Here is a 13,147-nt window from a genome sequence, read left to right on the forward strand (position 1 = left end):
TATTTAAATTATATTTTAAGAGACAAAGATGTTTGTTTGGTATGCATTTTAATAATTAGAAATGGCTCTTGTAAGCAGGACATGTATCAAAGAAGGACCTTATACTATGTACCCATGTATGCAGTTGGAGAATTTTATCTGGCTGAAATAAATGCATTTTGTAACAAAAGGGATTTTTCTTGTCTAGAAGGATTTGTCCCATCCCCACTAGGAGAGGAGAGATGTAATTAAAATGAGCCTTGAGCAGAATGGATAGAACTCTTGACTCAAAGCAATGTCCTGAGAGCAAAGGTTGGCATCACGTTGTGTAAGGCACTTAAATGAACGTGGCCTGTCTCTTCCGAACCACAACTTTCATTCTGAGTCAGGGTAATGACTGCTAAGTACTGCTGCCACAGAGTAACCCTCAGACTCCTAGTAGCTAGACATAGTAATTGCTCATTTCTCATCCAGTGAGAGCAAGTTCAACGGCCCTCTTCCAACTCATAACTGTGCCATCTGATAACGCAGCTTCCAAGATTGCCAAGGGAAGGGAGAGATGGAGGCGGCGCTTACTACTTAACTACATCTCCTAGAAGGGACACACATCACCTCTGCTCACACCAGATTGGCCAGAACATGGCCTCCCTCTAACTACAGACAGGACTGGGAATTATAGAGCAGCCAAGGGGTATCTGGGCAGAAGTGACGGTCTCTGTTGGGGATTCTTTGTTGCATCCCAACGTGAAAAATGACTTTCGAATGACGAGAGTAGCTAGGAGCCGCCCTTTATGTTTAGCTCTTAGCAGTGCACAGATACTCTCACCCACGCAGTTTTACTAGATCTTCCCAGTATCCCTGTGAGGCAAGCAGCTCATTCTACCACTATTTCCGGTGTGAATACCATGGTACATTTTACACACGAGAACAAGAGAGGCTCTGAGAAGCTGAGTTAGTTGATTACCCAAAGGTTTCAGACTTGGTAAAGAGTGGATCCGGTCTAGAGTCTAAATCTTTGACGTTCTGATCCAACAGACTTCTGGAAAGGGAGGCTCGTTCTGACTTGAGGACTTTTTTTGGCCTTTGTAGCGACTTTGCAGCTCTGAAGAGCAGTGGGGCTGATTAGCTACTGGATATGGTTTACTCCACAGTGTAAAGAACCACAAAGAAAAAAGCAGGCCTCCCGTGTTCATTCACAAAATCCATCATCACAGGCCTGCAGAGGACCCAAATATCTTCTAGACTGAGCAGCTTCCCTCGCCACAATCTACTCTCAAACCTGCTACCTGGGTCCCCCAGTTCAGGTTCAGTCCATTCTTCTAAGATCATTCCAGACCTACCAGACAGATTATCCAACAGCCAAAGCCTGCAATGACGGGATTTCCAGTGCTTCATCCCCATCGCTCTTTTATATGTGAGGAGAGAGAGGAGGTACGTGATATTGACCTAAAGCTCAGTCTCCGGCTCCAGGGTTAGAGCTCTGTTTCACATCTTTCATCAGTTCTCCTAAACCTCGCATCCCTTCTGAGAATCACAAGGCCACAGGCCCACACTTCCTGAGGCGGGCTGGCCACAAGCCATTTGATCAGCAGGTGCTGAGTCTGCTGGGGCTGCCCCGCTCCCTGAGCTCAGCAGGTACCATGGAGGTCAAGACGCGGTCACACTGACACGTCCCTCCCTCAAGCCCATCTTGCCTCTTGCAACAGGAATCTTGAGAAATCCTCAGGCCTTATCACCCTACTGCCTCTTCCCGACACCCATTTGTCCCTACTCTCCCAAACTATCCCACGCCAACCTAAGTTAGACATGCAGCCTTGAGTATTTGAAAGAATAAACCGTAAAGCATTTGCTCTGACGTGTTGATTATCCTTTGACTGCAGAAGGGGTTTTCACTTACTAATGGCTAACATTCATTGCACATTTACTATGTATGAAGCCCTGAAGCAAACACTTTCAATGTATTTACTCATTCAGTGCCCCAAGGGGTGGGTACTCTCATCTTCATTGTACAACTGGGGAAACGGAGGTATTAAGAGAGATTAAGTAACCTGTTTAAAGTCACACAAGTGAAGCAGTAGGGTCAGGATTTGGGACAAGGCGGTTTAACTCCTGAGTCCCTAGGTTTAGCCCAATTTGTTGAAATTCCTCTATTAAGGCCAATTTTATTTTTCCCACTTTTGTAAGGTATTGAGAACAATAAAAAAGGTGTAGGGCTTCCCTGGTGGCGCAGTGGTTGAGAGTCCGCCTGCCGATGCAGGGGACGCGGGTTCGTGCCCTGGTCCGGGAAGATCCCACATGCCGCGGAGCGGCTGGGCCCGTGAGCCATGGCCGCTGAGCCTGCGCGTCCGGAGCCTGTGCTCCGCAACGGGAGAGGCCATGACGGTGAGAGGCCCGCGTACCGCAAAAAAAAAAAAAAAAAAAAAAGGGTGTGAACTGGATTTAGCAGAAAGCACTAGATAAGCTGCCTGCTGGGCAGGATGGTATTACTCAGCCAGTCTGCAGCACCATTTACCAGCAGTGAAACCGTGTGATTTGCATGTCAAGGGCCTGGAGCTGCTCATGCACCCCCTTAAAGGAACTGGAGCAGGTCAGAATGACGTAATCAGGACTTGGGCCGCCCCAAGGAAGAGGAAACAGTCTGGTAGTCTGGGTCATAAACCCAGACTGGATGCTGTAAACCCTGTCTGAACCCCTGGGGTAACCTCTGAGCCTTGAGGGTAAGGGTGCAGGGTGAGGGGTTCCGTTCCCTTCCTCTCCCCTCCCGGAGGAGCTTCTTTGTGTTTTGGTAACCCACCCTTGTGATCCACCCTGCTGGTAGTATGGCATCATCAGGAAAGAGGCATATAGCCCAAGTCCTAACTGGGCAGCTGCATGTTTCCAGCTACAGAGCTGATGTAACTTGGTAGTAAAGAAAAGAGTGAAATAAAAATGCCCCGTTTATCATTTGTTGATCTTAATTAGGTTCACATTGCCATAAACATATTCCAGCCACAGATCTGGCCTTGACCACACCACAGGCCAACGTCATAAAGCTTTAGGTCCTCTTTATTCCTGGATTTGGTCATCCTCATTGCTTAATTTGGCTGTGTTGACTTAAAATGACTAGGCAGCCCACTGTGATTGCCCCTGGCTCAGTGTCCTACAACTTCTCATTTTATGTCACCTGGGGATAAGACTCAGATAACAGCTAGAGACATTTGCAGTGGAAATGAGCCCTGTGGTCATAGTTGCTCTGAACTGAGGTGTGGGTTGGACAGAACGGGTCCAAGTGCAGCTATAAATGAGGATTTGTCGTCTCCCTTCCTTCCTGTGTTGAATTAGAACCAAAGCTGAATGCCACTGTCTGCTTCTTCCTGTCCCAGCTGCCCCCTCCCCATCACCTCCACTCCCTTGTCGGCGCTTTCTCTCCTCCCCCTCGCCTTCCACACTCTTTATTCCCTGGTGTAATAAGTCAGTTCTGTACTCTCTCTCTTCCTCTCTCATTTGATTTTTACAGCCCAGCCGGTTATACAGCCAGTTTTCCAACCACCAAGATGACATAAAATCCTGATTTGCCTACGTTATAGGCTCTTTTAGAGCCCGGAAATGGCAGCCGTCCTTCCCTTGTGTTTCTGCATCTCCAGCATCACCCCCACCGCACCCCACCCCCCGTGTCAGCTACTGCCCTGGCATAGACAGCCTCTGATTGCAGCCCTGCCTGTGCCGCCCATGGTTCTTGGAGGTAAGCCGTCACAGGAGTGGGCTGGGCAGAGCGTAGGTCTGTGTGTTAACTCTGCCTCTTAACATGTGTGCTTGGAGAAAGGGGGTCAGTTCCCCAGCCTCCCATTTTCTGGCCCACATGCTGCACTCTGGCCTGCTCGGTCCAATCCGCAAATCAGTTCAGAAGAACCTGTGGCCACAGGGCTCACCTGTGAAGTGGGAGTGAGAATAACACCTGCCTGGCCCATCCCATTACTGCAGGGCTAGATGTGATACTCTGCGTGAAACCCATACTACAGGGTGGGACATAGAAAATGCTCAGTCAGTGGTAACAATGATTACTGTGAGCTCTTCCAGAGGACCAAGGGAAGGTTGCATGTGACGCCCCCCAGAAAATGGGCAGAGTGGGACCCCCATGTCCTCCATCCTGCCCATCTCACCTGTGGGGATGCCTGCCAGCTCCATGTTGGAGGGGTTTGTACTTTGCTAACTAGTTGGCTGCTGAGATTTCTCAGGAGACTCTTTTAAAAACTTCTCCTAGGATGTTTTGAGTCCATGCTGCCCTGATTGACATGCAGAGTCAGCATTAAGCTTGAAACTGTGCTGCTCACCCTAAAAAAAGAGACTAAGAAGTACCCATGGTTTTCCCCTAAAATGGCTCTTCTCTCAAGCCTTTCAGGAATTCTTTCGTTCTGCTGGATTTAATCTGAAGGTACATTTAACTGACTTCTGACCAAATAACACAAGAACCACACCTCAACACCAATACCTGCCGGGTACCCTCTGGACCCTCAGCACGCCTGTGGACCAGTTCGGAAAAGAGAACACGTGTGCTCAAGATGTCCACTGCATCCTAGCATGCCTAAGGATTGGAAGCCAACCGTAGTGTACAGAGCCTGTTCTTCCTGGATTAAGATACCTATGTAGGTTTCTGGTAAAACCAGAGAGCGCGTAGTCCTATGTGTTCTCACTAGAACCTGGGCCATAGCACCCCTTGTCCTCATGTAACACTCAAAGACCACCCAGAGCTGCCTTTCTCATGCCACCAAGGCAGTTCTTACCTCACAGAGGTTTCATTCTTCTAAGGGCTCGGGCCACAGCTGGGAGAATTGGGGCTAGACAAAGTGAAGATTGTGCAGGCCCTGAGTACAGTCCAACATTCAAGTGGTTGTAAAGGTTGAAAGAGGAATCTTCTTTGGAAACATTTCAAATTAGAAACCAGGGTTAGTCTAGTAGTCAGTTGATCTGACAGTGTCAGAAATTACCAGGATGATCTCTGAAGTTCTAACAGGTTTGTGCTCTCAAGAGTAGAGATGAACAGAGGGATATGGTTCATCAGCCTCCACCAGTAGACATCAACTCCATACTACTCTCACCACACACAAAACCTCCATCACTCAGATTTCCTCCCTGTCCATCTCTGCAAACTTCACACCCTGGCACACCCACACACCCTCTCTGCTATCTCTCTCCATCCGAATCCCCCTGAGTCTCACACAGATCGCTTGTCCCCAAAATCACATATCCATATGTTATACGTGGTTGGCCTTCATATTTCTCATGATTGTCCATACATGGAAAGGAAAAAGGCTCTCTAAAATCATGATCAGCCCAAGATCACAAGAAGGATAAGCCCCCTTTTAGCAACTGATAATCAAGCACTTAAGAATGGAAGAGAAAGCAATATTCCTCAACTCAGCTCCCTCTCTATTTTCTCAAAGAAAATGATTTTCAAGGATACAATAGTTATTGAGAAAATGAATCGTAGGCCAAGGTGTATGAAGAGATGATATCAATTATTTAGGTAAGTACAGGCAAAATTGCAGAATTATTTAAGCAGTAATGCATGAGCACCAGAAGGGTTATTGATCCTTACCGGGGCTCATAAAAAACAACTCCTGAAAGCCTAATCTTGTTTTCTTCTTCGATGTTTACTAGACTGGTGGATCAGGTTTGTAAGATCAGTTTCACATAGCTGAGCTTCAACAACATACATGACAAAGTCTTACTTCCATGTGGCCCAGCAGGATTCAATGAACAATGGTACCCAAAGTATGGTGATTAATAGATTAGTATCAATCTGAAACAGTGCTCTGCAACCTTGGGTAACCCTTGCTTCCCGGAGAGTAACAGACAAATTTCACATCTTCCATGAGTCTTATTTTAGATTTCAAACATCATGACCAACCACAACAACCTGATAATGAGACAAAGTGCTACTTTGTTTTCAAACTACACATGCCCTCCCAGGAGATTCTGATACATAAAAGCAAAGTGAAGCTTAGAGATCCATTCACTCATGAAGCTAATATTTATTAAGCACGGGCTATATGCCTGGCATGCTTTTGTGGCTGGAAAACACTAAAGCGAAAAAAACAAAAATAAAAACACACCCAAAGATTCCTGCACTCTAAACTAGGGATGTGATAGTGTTTACCCAAATGAACCCACTCAATGGTAAGGCAGGTTTGTGGTCCTGTGGCACCTGAGCCATTATAGGTGCTTCAGAAATATGTGCTCTTGAATGACACCATCAGAGCTGGGGGTCAAACACCCACTTTTTGACTACAAAGATAATACACTTTCTCAGCTCTACCTGGAACAAATTTAAGAAATAAATGAAACTTGTACTTGGGTCTGAAAAAGCTGATTATATCAGGGCAAGATGGAGATGATAGCAGGGGCAAAAAAGTAGGCAGAGGCAAAGAGAATAAATTCAATGTATGTATTCATCCAACGAATGTTTATTAGGATTTATCAGACCTTTTGCTAAGTTATGGGACACTATGACAAGCAAGACAGTCACAGTCCCCACACTCCCCACTGGAGCTTATGGTCCAGTGAATAGACAGCCACAGGGTGCTGTGGCTACCCCCAAAAATAAAAATGCAACCGAGGCCCCAGAGTTCCCACTGTCAGATGAGGGGGTTGATGAGCCCCACTGAGCTGGCCATGATTGGACTATGCCCGGAAAACTGCACTCAGTTGCAGACACCAGTACAGAGATACAGAGCTCGATCCCATTCAGAGAAGAGCGAACTGGGTGATGAAGGGAGAAAAAGTGTGTAACACAGCAATGAGAGGGTAAACTGGGCGTGAGCCCAAGAAGAAAATGAGGGATGACATGGTAACTACCTTCAAGTATACAACAACTACTGTGGTGATCATTAAGGCAGCTCTTCAAGTGTTTCCAGCTCTCTGCCTCCTGGACATTGAGTAAGAGCCCCCTTTTGGCCCCATTACGGACAAGTGAGACCACATGAAGAGCTTTAGCCAACAAGTTAAGAGCAGAATGATGTATAATGTGTGTAACCTTGAACATTCAGTGCTGGGATGGACTCTCTTTCCCCTCCAGCCAAGCCCTCGACCAACCCTTGATGGACATTTTACAAGATCAGCAATAATTACTCATATTTTCATTACTGCTAAGATTGTGGTGGGTGGTTGTCACTGTGGCATAACCTAGTCCATCCTAATGCTTGCTATATGGAGAGAATCTGGTAATTTAGAGCCCCCAGGGTTAAAACTAGGATCATGTCAGGCTGCAACAAGGGTTAAAGAATTTGTTTTAGCATAAAAGTGAACTTTTCTTCACAAAGGTACTCAAACGTGTAATCAGCTTCCTTGGGAAAGAAAGAGCTCACCATCACTGGACATCTTCAAGGACGCTACAATCTTTGGTGAGATGGTGGACAGGAGGTCAGAATGGACCATCTCAGAGAGGCTCCTTTCAACTCTGGGGGACCATCATGACACACACTGAATGGGCTTAGCGAGCACACTGTAACTGTGCTGCTTCTCTGGGCCCACCAGGGGAGGCCTGGGGCTGGCTCACCATAATGTCTCCACTGGCCACATGCCCTGGCCCCTGCTGCTTTCACTATACCACACTGTCCTGCACCTGTGCTCAGCATTGCTGATGGGCTCAGGAAGTGTGTACAAACTGCACGGCAGCTCAGATGACAAAGAGGTAAAGCAAATGATAAAGGCTCTCTTGACTCACTATCACGCAGAATGATAAATAGTCCTCTCGGACTACTGTCTGCATCATTAGCATCCTAGGGGCATTAGAAAACCTCTGAATTCACCCCTATTGATTTGTCCCTCATCACGCTTATCTGCTTTCTAGGAAGAAGAGCTAAACATCCTCCCTAACCAGGCAGAACTCCAGCACAGATATCTGCTCTGGAGAGATATGTGTTGAGAGAGAGAGAGAGAGAGCTAGGGAGAAATATGGATCTTACCATCAAAGGCTGGGTTTGACAAGTGCACACAGAACATTCTCCAGGATAGATCACATCTTGGGTCACAAATCAAGCCTCAGTAAATTTAAGAAAATTGAAATAGTATCAAGCATCTTTTCCGACCACAGCGCTATGAGACTAGATATCAATTACAGGAAAATAAAACTGTAAAAAACACAAACACATGGAGGCTAAACAACCAAGAGATCACTAAAGAAATCAAAGAGGAAATCAAGAAATACCACGACAAATGACAATGAAAACACAATGACCCAAAACCTATGGGATGCAGCAAAAACAGTTCTAAGAGGGAAGTTTATAGCAATACAATCATACCTCAAGAAACAAGAAAAATCTCAAATAAACAATCTAACCTTACACCTAAAGGAACGAGAGAAAGAAGAACAAAGAAAACCCAAAGCTAGTAGAAGGAAAGAAATCATAAAGATCAGAGCAGAAATAAATGAAATAGAAACAAAAAAAAACAAGAGCAAAGATGAATAAAACTAAAAGCTGGTTTTTTGAGAAGATAAACAAAACTGATAAACCTTTAGCCAGACTCATCAAGAAAAGGAAGGAAAGGACTCAAACCAATAAAATTAGAAATGAAAAAGAAGTTACAATGGATACCACAGAAATACAAAGAGTCATAAGAGAATGCTACAAGCAACTATATGCTAATAAAATGGACAACCTCAAAGAAATGGACAAATTCTTAGAATGGTATAACCTTCCAAGATTGAACCAGGAAGAAACGGGAAATATGAACAGACCAATCACAAGTAATGAAATTGAAACTGTGATTTAAAATCTTCCAACAAACAAAAGTCCAGGACCAGATGGCTTCACAGGTGAATTCTATCAAACATTTAAAGAAGAGCTAAAACTGATCTTCCTCAAACTCTTCCAAAAAATTTCAGAGGAAGGAACACTCCCAAACTCATTCTATGAAGCCACCATCACCCTGATACCAAAACGAGACAACTATACTACAAAAAAGAAAGAAAATTACAGACCAGTATCACTGATGAATATAGATGCAAAAATCCTCAACAAAATACTAGCAAACAGAATCCAACAACACATTAAAAGGATCATACACCATGATCAAGTGGGAATTACCCCAGGGATGCAAGGATTCTTCAATATACACAAATCAATCAATGTGATACACTGTATTAACGAATTGAAGAATTAAAACCATATGACATCTCAGTGGATGCAGAGAAAGCTCTTGACAAATTTCAACACCTATTTATGATGAAAACTCTCCAGAAAGTGGGCATAGAGGGAACCTACCTCAACATAATATAGGCCATATATGACAAACCGACAGCCAACATCATCCTCAATGGTGAAAAACTGAAAGCACTTCCACTAAGATCAGGAACAAGACAAGATTGCCCATTCTCACCAGTCTTATTCAACATAGTTTTGGAAGTTTTAGCCACAGCAATCAGAGAAGAAAAGGAAATAAAAGGAATCCAAATCAGAAAAGAAGAAGTAAAGCTGTCACCGTTTGCAGATGACATGATACTATACATAGAGAATCCTAAAGATGCTACCAGAAAACTACTAGAGCTAATCAATGAATTTGGTAAAGTTGCAGGATACAAAATTAATGCACAGAAATCTTGCATTCCTATACACTAATGATGAAAAATCTGAAAGTAAAATCAAGAAAACACTCCCATTTACCATTGCAACAAAAAGAATAAAATATCTAGGAATAAACCTACCAAAGGAGACAAAAGACCTGTATGCAGAAAATTATAAGACGCTGATGCAAGAAATTAAAGATGATTCAAATAGATGGAGAGATATACCATGTTATTGGATTGGAAGAATCAACATTGTGAAAATGACTATACTACCCAAAGCAATCTACAGATTCAATGCAATCCCTATCAAACTACCACTGGCATTTTTCACAGAACTAGAACAAAACATTTCACAATTTGTATGGAAACACAAAAGACCCCGAATAGCAAAAGCAATCATGAGAACGAAAAACGGAGCTGGAGGAATTAGGCTCCCTGACTTCAGACTATACTACAAAGCTACAGTAATCAAGACAGAATGGTACTGGCACAAAAACAGAAAGATAGATCAATGGAACAGGATAGAAAGCCCATCGATAAACCCACGCACATATGGTCCCTTATCTTTGATAAAGGAGGCAGGAAGTTACAGTGGAGAAAGGACAGCCTCTTCAATAAGTGGTGCTGGGAAAAGTGGACAGGTACATGTAAAAGTATGAGATTAGAACACTTCCTAACACCATACACAAAAATAAGCTCAAAATGGATTAAAGACCTAAATGTAAGGCCAGACAGTATAAAACTCTTAGAGCAAAATATGGGCAGAACACTCTATGACATAAATCACAGCAAGATCCTTTGTGACCCACCTCCTGGAGAAATGGAAATAAAAATAAACAAATGGGACCTAATGAAACTTCAAAGCTTTTGCACAGCAAAGGAAACCATAAACAAGACCAAAAGACAACCCTCAGAATGGGAGAAAATATTTGCAAATGAAGCAACTGACAAAGGATTAATCTCCAAAATTTACAAGCAGCTCATGCAGCTCAATAACAAAAAAACAAACAACCCAATCCAAAAATGGGCAGAAGACCTAAATAGACACTTATCGAAAGAAGATATACAGATTGCCAACAAACACATGAAAGAATGCTCAACATCATTAATCATTAGAGAAATGCAAGTCAAAACTACAATGAGATATCATCTCACACCAGTCAGAATGACCATCATCAAAAAATCTAGAAACAATAAATGCTGGAGAGGGTGTGGAGAAAAGGGAACACTCCTGCACTGCTGGTGGGAATATGAATGGGTACAGCCACTATGGAGAACAGTATGGAGGTTCCTTAAAAAACTACAAATAGAACTACCATATGACCCAGCAATCCCACTACTGGGCATATACCCTGAGAAAACCATAATTCAAAAAGAGTCATGTAACAAAATGTTCATTGCAGCTCTATTTACAATAGCCCAGAGATGGAAACAACCTAAGTGCAAATCATCGGATGAAAGGATAAAGAAGATGTGGCACATATATACAATGGAATATTACTCCATAAAAAGAAACAAAATTGAGCTATTTGTAATGAGGTGGATAGACCTAGAGTCTGTCATACAGAGTGAAGTAAGTCAGAAAGAGAAAGACAAATACCGTATGCTAACACATATATATGAATTTAAGAAAAAAAAAATGTCATGAAGAACCTAGGGGTAAGACAGGAATAAGGACACAGACCTACTGGAGAATGGACTTGAGGATATGGGGAGGGGGAAGGGTGAGCTGTGACAAAGCAAGAGAGAGGCATGGACATATATACACTACCAAACGTAAAATAGATAGCTAGTGGGAAGCAGCCGCATAGAACAGGGAGATCAGCTCGGTGCTCTGTGACCGCTTGGAGGGGTGGGATAGGGAGGGTGGGAGGGAGGGAGACGCAAGAGGGAAGAGATATGGGAACATATGTATATGTATAACTGATTCACTTTGTTATAAAGCAGAAACTAACACACCATTGTAAAGCAATTATACCCCAATAAAGATGTTAAAAAAAAAAATCTTCCAACAAACAAAAGTAAGTCCAGGACCAGATGGCTTCACAGGTGAATTCTATCAAACATTTAGAGAAGAGCTAACACCCATCCTTCTCAAACTCTTCCAAAAAATTTCAGAGGAAGGAACATTCCCAAACTCATTCTATGAAGCCACCATCATCCTGATACCAAAATGAGACAACCATACTACAAAAAAAAGAAAATTACAGACCAGTATCACTGATGAATATAGATGCAAAAATCCTCAACAAAATACTAGCAAACAGAATCCAACAACACATTAAAAGGATCATGCACCATGATCAAGTGGGAATTACCCCAGGGATGCAAAGATTCTTCAATATACACAAATCAATGCGATACACTGTATTAACAAATTGAAGAATTAAAACCGTATGATCATCTCAGTGGATGCAGAAAAAGCTTTTGACAAAATTCAACACCTATTTATGATGAAAACTCTCTAGAAAGTGGGCATAGAGGGAACCTACCTCAACATAATATAGGCCATATATGACAAACCGACAGCCAACATCATCCTCAATGGTGAAAAACTGAAAGCATTTCCTCTAAGATCAGGAACAAGACAAGCTGTCCACTCTCACCACTATTATACAACATAGTTTTGGAAGTCCTAGCCATAGCAATCATAGAAGAAAAAGAAATAAAAGGAATCCAAACTGGAAAAGAAGAAGTAAAACTGTCACTGTTTGCAGATGACATGATACTATACATAGAAAATCCTAAAGATGCCACCAGAAAACTATAAAGCAAATCAATGAATTTGGTAAGGTTGCAGGATACAACCTGCAAGAGAAATCTCTTGCATTCCTATACACTAACAAGGAAAGATCAGAAAGAGAAATAATTGCACCATTGCAACAAAAAGAATAAAATACCTAGGAATAAACCTACCTAAGGAGGTAAAATACCTGGACTCAGAAAACTATAAGACACTGATGAAAGAAATCAAAGATGACACAAACAGTTGGAGAGACATACCATGTTCTTGGATTGGAAGAATCAATATTGTGAAAATGACTATACTACACAAAACAATCTACAGATTCAACGCCATCCCTATCAAATTACTAATGGCATTTTTTACAGAACTAGAACAAAAAACCTTAAAATTTGTATGGAGACACAAAGAACTCCAAATAGCCAAAGCAATTTTGAGAAAAAAAAAATGGAGCTGGACGAATCAGACTCCCTGACCTCAGACTATATTACAAAGCTACAGTAATCAAGACAATATGGTACTGGCACAAAAACAGAAATATAGATCAATGGAACAAGATAGAAAGCCCAGAGCTAAACCCACGCACCTATGGTCAACTAATCTATGACAAAGGAGGCAAGGATATACAATGGAGAAAAGACAGTCTCTTCAATAAATGGTGCTGGGAAAACTGGACAGCTACGTGTAAAAGAATGAAATTAGAACACTTGCACACCATACACAAAAATAAACTCAAAATGGATTAAAGACCTAAATGTAAGACTGGACACTATAAAACTCTTAGAGGAAAACATAGGAAGAACACTCTTGGACATAAATCACAGCAAGATCTCTTTTGACCCACCTACTAGAGTAATGTAAATAAAAACAAAAATAAACAT

The 13,147-nt window shown here is 42.6% G+C and overlaps 1 protein-coding gene and 1 long non-coding RNA gene across 4 annotated transcripts in view; one reads left to right on the forward strand and one right to left on the reverse strand.

The window, feature by feature from the left end:
• The window catches only part of PRKCH (protein kinase C eta), a 223,133-nt gene extending 222,960 nt beyond the window's left edge, over positions 1-173 (forward strand). For all 3 annotated transcript variants that reach the window (XM_089907783.1, XM_022570430.2, XM_089907784.1), the window contains exon 14: positions 1-173. This exon is cut by the window's left edge and continues 1,126 nt beyond it. The gene's annotated coding sequence lies outside the window, so the exon portion shown is untranslated.
• Positions 1-13,147, reverse strand: part of LOC149750307 (uncharacterized) — a 62,818-nt gene that overhangs the window by 12,819 nt on the left and 36,852 nt on the right. The window contains exon 2 of the long non-coding RNA XR_016392188.1: positions 1-13,147. This exon is cut by the window's left edge and continues 12,819 nt beyond it; it is cut by the window's right edge and continues 26,215 nt beyond it. This is a non-coding gene — a long non-coding RNA (uncharacterized LOC149750307).

This window comes from Delphinapterus leucas, chromosome 2, assembly GCF_059928025.1.
Source record: "Delphinapterus leucas isolate spDelLeu-1000000601 "Yukka" chromosome 2, BTC_Dleu_Yukka2, whole genome shotgun sequence".
In the NCBI taxonomy this organism is placed as follows: Eukaryota; Metazoa; Chordata; class Mammalia; order Artiodactyla; family Monodontidae; genus Delphinapterus; species Delphinapterus leucas.